We start from the raw sequence: 8,356 nt of genomic DNA on the forward strand, positions 1-8,356 counted from the left end.
TATAGACAAATCTTGACCTCATAATAAAGTGGATTATCAGACCTAAGAATATACAGAATAGGGTTGGGGTGGGTAGGAGGGTACAAAACGATACCTAATTAAATAGCATATTTATGATATAAGTTCAGAAAATGACATTCTAAATTACCACGGTAGCGGTACTTCTGGCCCTGTGAACCACCAGATATTACCTAGAGAGAGTAACAATATTTTTATATTGGGAGAGAAACGAGGTGGAAGATAAAAAAAAAAAAGGAGCTTCAGTGCACTTGACGTAGTTTGCTGAGGGAAAAACCTCTATGGTGACTAGTGGTTTTGTTTCATTCAAGTTTAGGACAAGCAGAAATGGTAGTTAGAGGAATTTTCTGTCCCACAGACTTTTAAACAATGATACAAGTGCCTCAGGGGTCTAGTTTCCTGCTCTGTAGGTTTTTGAGACTATTTCAATGAAAGTTCCAGTATGTCAGGTCTGGTTTAGACTTGGTCCAGTACAAAGACAAAGGATAGACACCAGCCTGCATAGTTATCAGTGTCCCCAGGAGGATCCATGGTTCCTCTTCCTAACCTCCTTTCTTATTTAATGGTATTATTTGGACTCTTAGTAACCTAAATCAAAAACCACAAAGTCACCTTCCACTCTCCTCTTTCTAACCTCCATAATATATTAAGTCCCAATAATATTCAATTTTCCCTACTCTCCTACAGACACCCTGAATTCCAGCCACAGCTCACATTCCCCCACAAACACCGTAGTTTCTTGACCTCCAGGTCTCTGTGTAAACTAGTCCCTCTTTCTGTAATACACTCTTCACACAATTTCTCTATTTGACAAAACCCTGCTTTTACAAGACCAACCTCAAGTCCTGCGTCCATGAGTGACGCCTTCAACTACTCTTGCCCAGGTTGGCCCATAGGAAGTTACATTTGTTCCTGCATCTTCTAGAGGAAACACTGATCACATGCTATAACATCTTCCTCTCTCTACTATAAGCTCTTTAACCACAGAGATTTTGCATCCTAATCTCTGGGAAGACTGCCTAGCACATAGCAGTCTTCAATGTACATTCACCAAAAGAATTGTAGAATAAATGACCACCTGAGTTCCAACTTTCTACATTATATAATGCCGCCATTGATATCAACTTAGAAATATATTTCTATAAACAATTTTTCCCTATAAAATGAGGAAAAACATACTTGTCCAACGGCTGTTGTGAAGGTTAAAAGGAAATTTATTCATTCAGTCAAAAATGTGTGTGTGTGTGTGTAAACATGTATATACGTAAATCACACAGAACAGTATTCGTAGTAAGAAAACTACTCAACAAATCTAAAGTCTCCTCACCTATGCCTGGATAAACAAAAAATATTAGCTAAGGCATTTACAGTTTTAAATGTCAGTAATGCTCCAAATGCCTGAAGCCTTTTAAAAATTGATTCCACAAATTAAAAAATGTATTTTTAAGCATTGTTAAGTTCTGGCAGAGCATGCAGTATGGTTGAAGGTAGAGATATTTTACAATTTAACTGTACTATGATATAGTTAAGAGCTCCACTAGGGCTTCAATAAAATATGTGGTATCTGGAATGATTCTAAGGAGCTTAGAGAATGAGAGAAAAAGTGAGAGATCGTGAGAGAGAGAAGGAGGGAGAGAAATGTGTATCGATACATTAGAAGAGAAAAAGGGGGAAAGACAGAAGGATTCCTAGACAAACAAATGGATGATCTTGAAAAGAGAATACTTATATATTTAGATACTCAACAAATATCTGGAACCTGGTATCTCACCTTATAGAGAAGCAGCGAGGCTAAGGGGCTAAGGACGGGGACTTTGGAGGCAAGCATACCTGAAATTCAATCTTGGCATTGTCACTTATAATGTGCAGTTGGCTAGCTGAGTCACAAGTTTTTTCTTCTATAAAATAAGGATTAGCTAAAATAACATGTAACTAGAGGTTGCCATGTATTGTACATTAAAAAAAACATTAGATGTGATCTCTGTTTCTTCTCCCTCTCTCTGTGGTTTCACTTCACATGTGGAAGGACTACTGTAAACATCCGGCCAGCTTCCCACATGCAGAAACAAGAGAAAGGAGGATCTCAATATTCCTAATGGTTCCTACCTCTCTCTGTCAGAAGGATCTTTCCATCTAACTCAGTTTTCCCCCCGAATATTTGAGTCCCATTTACTCTTAATCTGGCTTACAGAAACATTGCAAAAACATCAGCCTCAAGCTCTGGAGTACAATTACTAAGAGAGGATCATCCTTGAGTCAATTCTCAACCTCTCTTTCTCCAAGGAACAAGAAAGCAAAATACCAGGTAAGTAGAAAATACCAACATGCACAAACACCAAGCAGAAGGGTTGAGAGAAGAAAGAAATGAGAAAAAGTAGTCCTAGACATAGTGGAGAGATCCCACCCACACCAGACAAAAAAGGAGAAAAGTTAAAGCCAAAGAGAGAACTAGAGACACTGCAATAGAGAGAAGGAACTAGGAAAAGTTTTTACATGTCATAAGATGGTGTATATGTGGAAAAGTTAGGAACAGGTGACCCTGCAGGGAAGGGACAATGAGAAACTCATCAGGAGACAGAGAACTAAGGACCCAAATCATGGCACAGAATAAATGAGGAGAAAAGCCAAAGGTGGAAAAAGAGACTGAGAGGGTGACTAGGCAGGCTAGGCATAGCTCCCTGGTCATTTGGAGTCAGAATCAAATAGCCAGGTATGAAGGTACTGCTCCCTCAAGTTCTGGAAATGAAAGACTGACCTTCTGGATTGTCTCCCTCTCTGCATCAGTTACAGACGGGTCTTTGCAAACCAGACTGGCCCCACCAAGCACATGCAAGGCATGTGCCCCTCATCCAGAGGCCTGAGCACTGCTGGGCAGACTCTGAGAGCCTGATGGAAACTCAGAGGGGTGATTCAGAGAACAGAGTAGTCGGGAGAGAATTAGAAAAGCAGAGACTGAGGTAGGCAACTAGAGAGGGAGAACTGGACAACTGGACAAGCTGGAGGTTAATGGAGTCTCCTTCATGGCCTCCATGTGCAGACCCTTGGTGGCATCTGAACACAGGTGGTCACTGAGGGAACCAGGGGGATTAATCTCTGAAGGATGCCATCCAAGTCAGGGTCAGCTTTCACTGCAGAAGTGAGCACGTTCACTGACCTTCTCCATGGGCTTTGGTAAATGAAGGCGATGACATTGGCTGTGCTGATCTCAGGCCCGAAGAGGGATCCACAGTCAGAGTGAGGGTGCAATGAATTTTGCTCCAAACCAGAAGCTTGTTTATAGGGTAAGGAGTATATGCACACAGGCAGGTGTGAGATTCTAACCAGTTAGTGTGGGGAGCCAAGTATAATAAGGCCAACAACTATCTTCTGTGAGGTATTACCATTCTAACTGGATCCCTAGGGACAGTCCAATAGCAGTTGATTTCAAGGCTCCCTTGTGAGGCTATGTCCATGGCTGGTGGTGAGTAAGGTGTAGAATAGTCTCAGGTTTTCCCAGGGAAGTTCTGGTCTATTTATCAGATATCTTGATAGACAAAGGGGCCTGGCAAGTATCATTATCCCAATGTCTTCAGTTTCAAAAATGGGAGCCTTTAACTCTGGTCTATCAATTTTATTTTGAAATCATTTTCTAGCTAGGATTTCTGATGACGTAGGCAGCGCTCCCTGTGTCCCCAGTGAAATACTTTTTCATACCATTATGCTACATTCAACACAATGATAACTATTGTGTTGTTTGAATACCCATTCTGCTCCAGTCAACTTCTTCAATGATGTCGATAGGGTGGTAAACATACAGTCACATGCTCTCCTTGATAACATGCTCCCCTACTAACCAGCATCCTCTACCGTTCCCTGATCACACTTCCTTCCTTCAGATCTGAAGAACCATTTTTCTCCTGATCCATCCACTGCTCTTCTAAAATCCAGCCTGCTCAGCACTGAATTAGATTCTGCATCACCTAAAAAAACCCCGCAGTTATCCTCACATCCCCTCAATCATCTAAAGCTCTTCTTTGTACTCCTGGAGAGCCTAGACTCCTATAAAATTTATTCATTCTAAATTTGTAGGATGGCTTTTTCTCTCCACTCCACCATATACCCCCAGCACCATTTTCAAATTAAAAACTAATTTATTTCTTTGGGACATTTCTGTAACATAACTCAGGATGGAGGAAGGCATGTTTTTGAAGCATAAAGCACAAAAGTTAAGCTTCAGGATATTGATCTTTGCAGCACAAGGTATCTGAGATTCCTTCAGATATCCATCAAAAAATTCCCAGAAAAAAAGCCAATTTGTCAACCTTTTAAAAAATAGCTATTTTTATAACCATTAATTGATATGCTAAGAAGAAAGCTTGCTGGTCTCCTCATTTCCTTATAACCTCTTGTCTACAACATTTTATTTGCAGAATTCCAACCCAAGCATTATACACAATTCAATTTCAGGTAACAAAATATTTATGGTTGACCCTGGGACAACTAAGGGTAAGAAGCACAGCCCTTTGGGCAGCAGACATCTGCATAAAACTTTAATTCCCCGAAAACTTAACAACTAAAAGCCTACTGTTGACTGGAAGCCTTACTGATCACATAAATAGTTGATTAACACATATTTTGTGTTATATATATTATATATAGTTATTGGCACAATAAAGCAAGCTAGAGGAAAGGAAATTTTATTATGAAAATCACTAGGAAGAGGAAATACATTTGGAGCACTGTACTCTACAAAATCCATGTGTAAGTGGTTTTTCATAGTTCAGACATGTGTTGTTCAAGGGTCACTTGTAAATCAAAAAAAGAGATGTCCAAAAGTGGTATAATTTCCAGAGCCATTAGAGCAAGGAGTTGTTTACTGATGCTATGTGACATAAGTCTGTGTATATTTCCATTTGTTTAGATTTTCTCTAGAGACTGTCCATGAATCATATGCATCTTTCCATGCAGGATTGCCTGTTGTCATTAGGGTTATTCCTATGTACTTTACATTTTGGATACTATTTAAGTGGCATCATAAAATTTTAATTTTCTAATATGCTTGTGGGTATATAGAATGCAATTCAGTTTTTTATATCTATTTTGTGCCCAGTAACCTTGTTAATATCTACCAATTTTAGTGTATTATTTGTACATTCTTTTAGTTTTTCTATGAAGACCACCATACATCATCTGTAAATGATGACAGTTTTGCTTTTTTATTTCCGGTTCTTATACCAATTATCTATTTTCCTTGCTTTATTGTACTTTCTGGATCTTCCATATAATCTTAATTATGTATACACAATGGAATATCTCTCAGTCATCAAAAAGAATGACGTCTTTAAAAAAAAATGAATGACGTCTTGCCACTGGCAACAATGTGGATAGAACTAGAGGGAAATAAGTGAGTCAGAGAAAGACAGATACCATATGATCTCATTCATATGTGGAAGTTAGGAAAGAAAAGAGATGAACATATGGAAAGGAGGAAAAGAAAAAAGGAAAGGGAGACAAACCATTAAGGACTCTTTACTTTAGAGAACACAGTAAGGGTTGATGAAGGGAGAAGGTGGGGATGAGCTAGATGGATGGTAGGTATTATTATAATTTTAAAAATATTTTATTTATTTATTTGACAGTGAGAGAGGGAGAGCACAAGCAGAGTGAGTGGGAAAGGGAGAGGCAGGCTCCCCACTAATCAGGGAGCACAATCAGGAGCTCAACCTCAAGACCCCAGGATCACCACCCAAAATGAAGGTAGATGTTTAACCTCTGACCTACCTAGGCACACCGGATGATAGATAGGTATTTAAGAAGGCACTTGTCATGAGGACTGGATATTGTATGTAAGTGAGGAATCACTGAATTTTACTCCAGAAACCAGCAACCAATATTGCACTCTATTTTAACCAAGTAAAGCTTAAGTGAAAAAAAAAAAAAACCTACTATCTTGAATAAAAGTAGGGATAATGGCTCCCCAGGCTTATTTATGATCTCAAGGTAATTTTAATGTTTCACTTTTGGGGGAGGATATTTGCTGCTAAGTTCTGGTGTATAATGATTTTAATAGCTTAAGGAACTTCACTTCTATTCCAGGTCTGCTGAGAAGTGTTGTTTTTTATAAAATTATAAATAGGCATAAATGTTTAATAAAACAGATGACTTTCCTACCTCTACCGAGATTGCAGTGTGATATTTCTTCATTTGTCCTTTAATGTAGTGATTTACATAATTCATTTTCTGATGTGAAGTAAACTCTGAATTAGTACTGGAATAAACTCAACTTTGTTCATGACATAAGGTATTATATTTTTAATACATTGTAGGAGACCGTTTTTTTAAAGAATTTTGCAAGTATGTTTGAGAGTGAGATTAGTTTATTTTGTCTTTAACAAGTTTTGGTATTGAAATTATCATTTAAAGAGTTGAGGTGTTTCCCTCTTTTTCCAGTTATCTAAAATTAGATTAGTTTTCCTTGGTTGGTAGTATTTGCCTCAAAATCCTATGTCTGGTCCTTTATTTATAGAAATATTATAGAAATATTTTGTCAACTTTTTATTTGAATTCTATTAGTGAACATGTATGTAAGTTTGGTTTCAGGTGTAGAATTTAGTGATTCATCTGACATATAAAACCCAGTGCTCATCACCACAAGTGCTCTCCTTATTATGCATCACTCATCTAGTTTATCCCTTTCCACCTCCCTCCATGAATGCTGTTTGTTCTCTATCATTAAAAGTCCCTTATGGGAGACAGAACATGAGAGACTACTAGCTCTGGGAAACGAACAAGGGGTGGTAGAAACGGAGGTGGGCTGGGGGTGGGGGTGACTGGGTGACGGACACTGAGGGGGGCACCTACCCACCTCCCTTTCTATCACCCCTTGTTTGTTTCCCAGAGTTAGGAGTCTCTCATGTTCTGTCTCCCTTTCTGATATTTCCCACTCATTTTTTCTCCTTTCCCATTTATTCTCTTTCACTATTTTTTATATTCCCCAAATGAATGAGACCATATAATGTTTGTTCTTCTCCAATTGACTTATTTCACTCAGCATAATACCCTCCAGTTCCATCCATGTCAAAGCAAATGGTGAGTATTTGTCATTTCTAATGGCTGAGTAATATTCCATTGTATACATATACCACATCTTCTTTATTCATTCATCTTTCAATGGACATCGAAGCTCCTTCCACATTTTGGCTATTGTAGACACTGCTGCTATGAACATTGGGGTGCTGGTGTCTCGGCTTTTCACTGCATCAGCATCTTTGGGGTAAATCCCCAGTAGTGCAATTGCTGGGTTGTAAGGTAGCCCTATTTTTAACTCAATACAGTGGGCTAAAATTGTTAAAATCTCATGGAAAGATATGATCAAATATCTGTAGAAGAAATCATTCCCTAATGAGTAAAAATTAGGCACTATACTATATATATTTCCATACATGACCTTACTTAGTTTCGATCCTCACTATTATAAAACTGCGAGATAAATCCTATCATCTCCACTTGGTGCTTGATGAAATTGAGGCTGCAAAGGATAGAAACAACACAACTGACAGAACTGTCAAGCTTCCATTTGAATCTATGCCCACCCAAAACCAGAACTGGCATGCTTTCAATTGTCCCATTTAAGAAAGTGAAATGAAAGAACAGCTTGCCAGAAGTCTGCATAAAAAGTAGAACTCTTAATACACTGTTGCTGTTGATGCGAACTTGCAATGCACATGGAAACTAAGTACTCATTATACAGATAAGGGAATAAGAACACTGTCCTCTTCTCTTCCCACTGAGTGACTTTCCACCGACATGAGCCAAAATTGGTTTTTAACTAATCCACACTCAGCAAAGGAATAGTGTCCTAAAGTCAAAGAAGCTTCTCCTCTGTGTTCCTTATAGTAGCTGAATCTAACAGACAGGTTAACTTTATGATTACAAGTGTGTTATGTTTCTTTCATCTTTCGTCACATGTGGAAAATAATATTTTTCTAGTACTTTTTTATTTATCCAATCAGATTTAACGTCATAAAATTTTTCACAGGATTATCTTAGAATATCAGAAGCTTGTGTTATTAGTCTATTGCTGTGTAACAAATTGCCACAAATTCAGGGACTCAAAACAAGACAAATATATTATCTTTCAATTTCCTTGGGTCAGGAGTCTGGGTATGGTTAGCTGGGTATTCTGCTCAGGGTCCCACCAAGCTGACATCAAGCTGTCAACCAAGCTGTGATTTTCATCTGAGGCTTGGGATCCTCTCCCAAGCTCACTGGTTGTTGGTAAAATCCATTTCTTTGCAGTTGTACCACTGAAGTACCTGTCTCCTTGCTGGCTGTCAGTGAGGCATTGCTGTCAGCTTCT

The sequence above is a fragment of the Nyctereutes procyonoides genome, unplaced genomic scaffold, assembly GCF_905146905.1.
Source record: "Nyctereutes procyonoides isolate TBG_1078 unplaced genomic scaffold, NYPRO_anot_genome, whole genome shotgun sequence".
NCBI classification, from domain to species: Eukaryota; Metazoa; Chordata; class Mammalia; order Carnivora; family Canidae; genus Nyctereutes; species Nyctereutes procyonoides.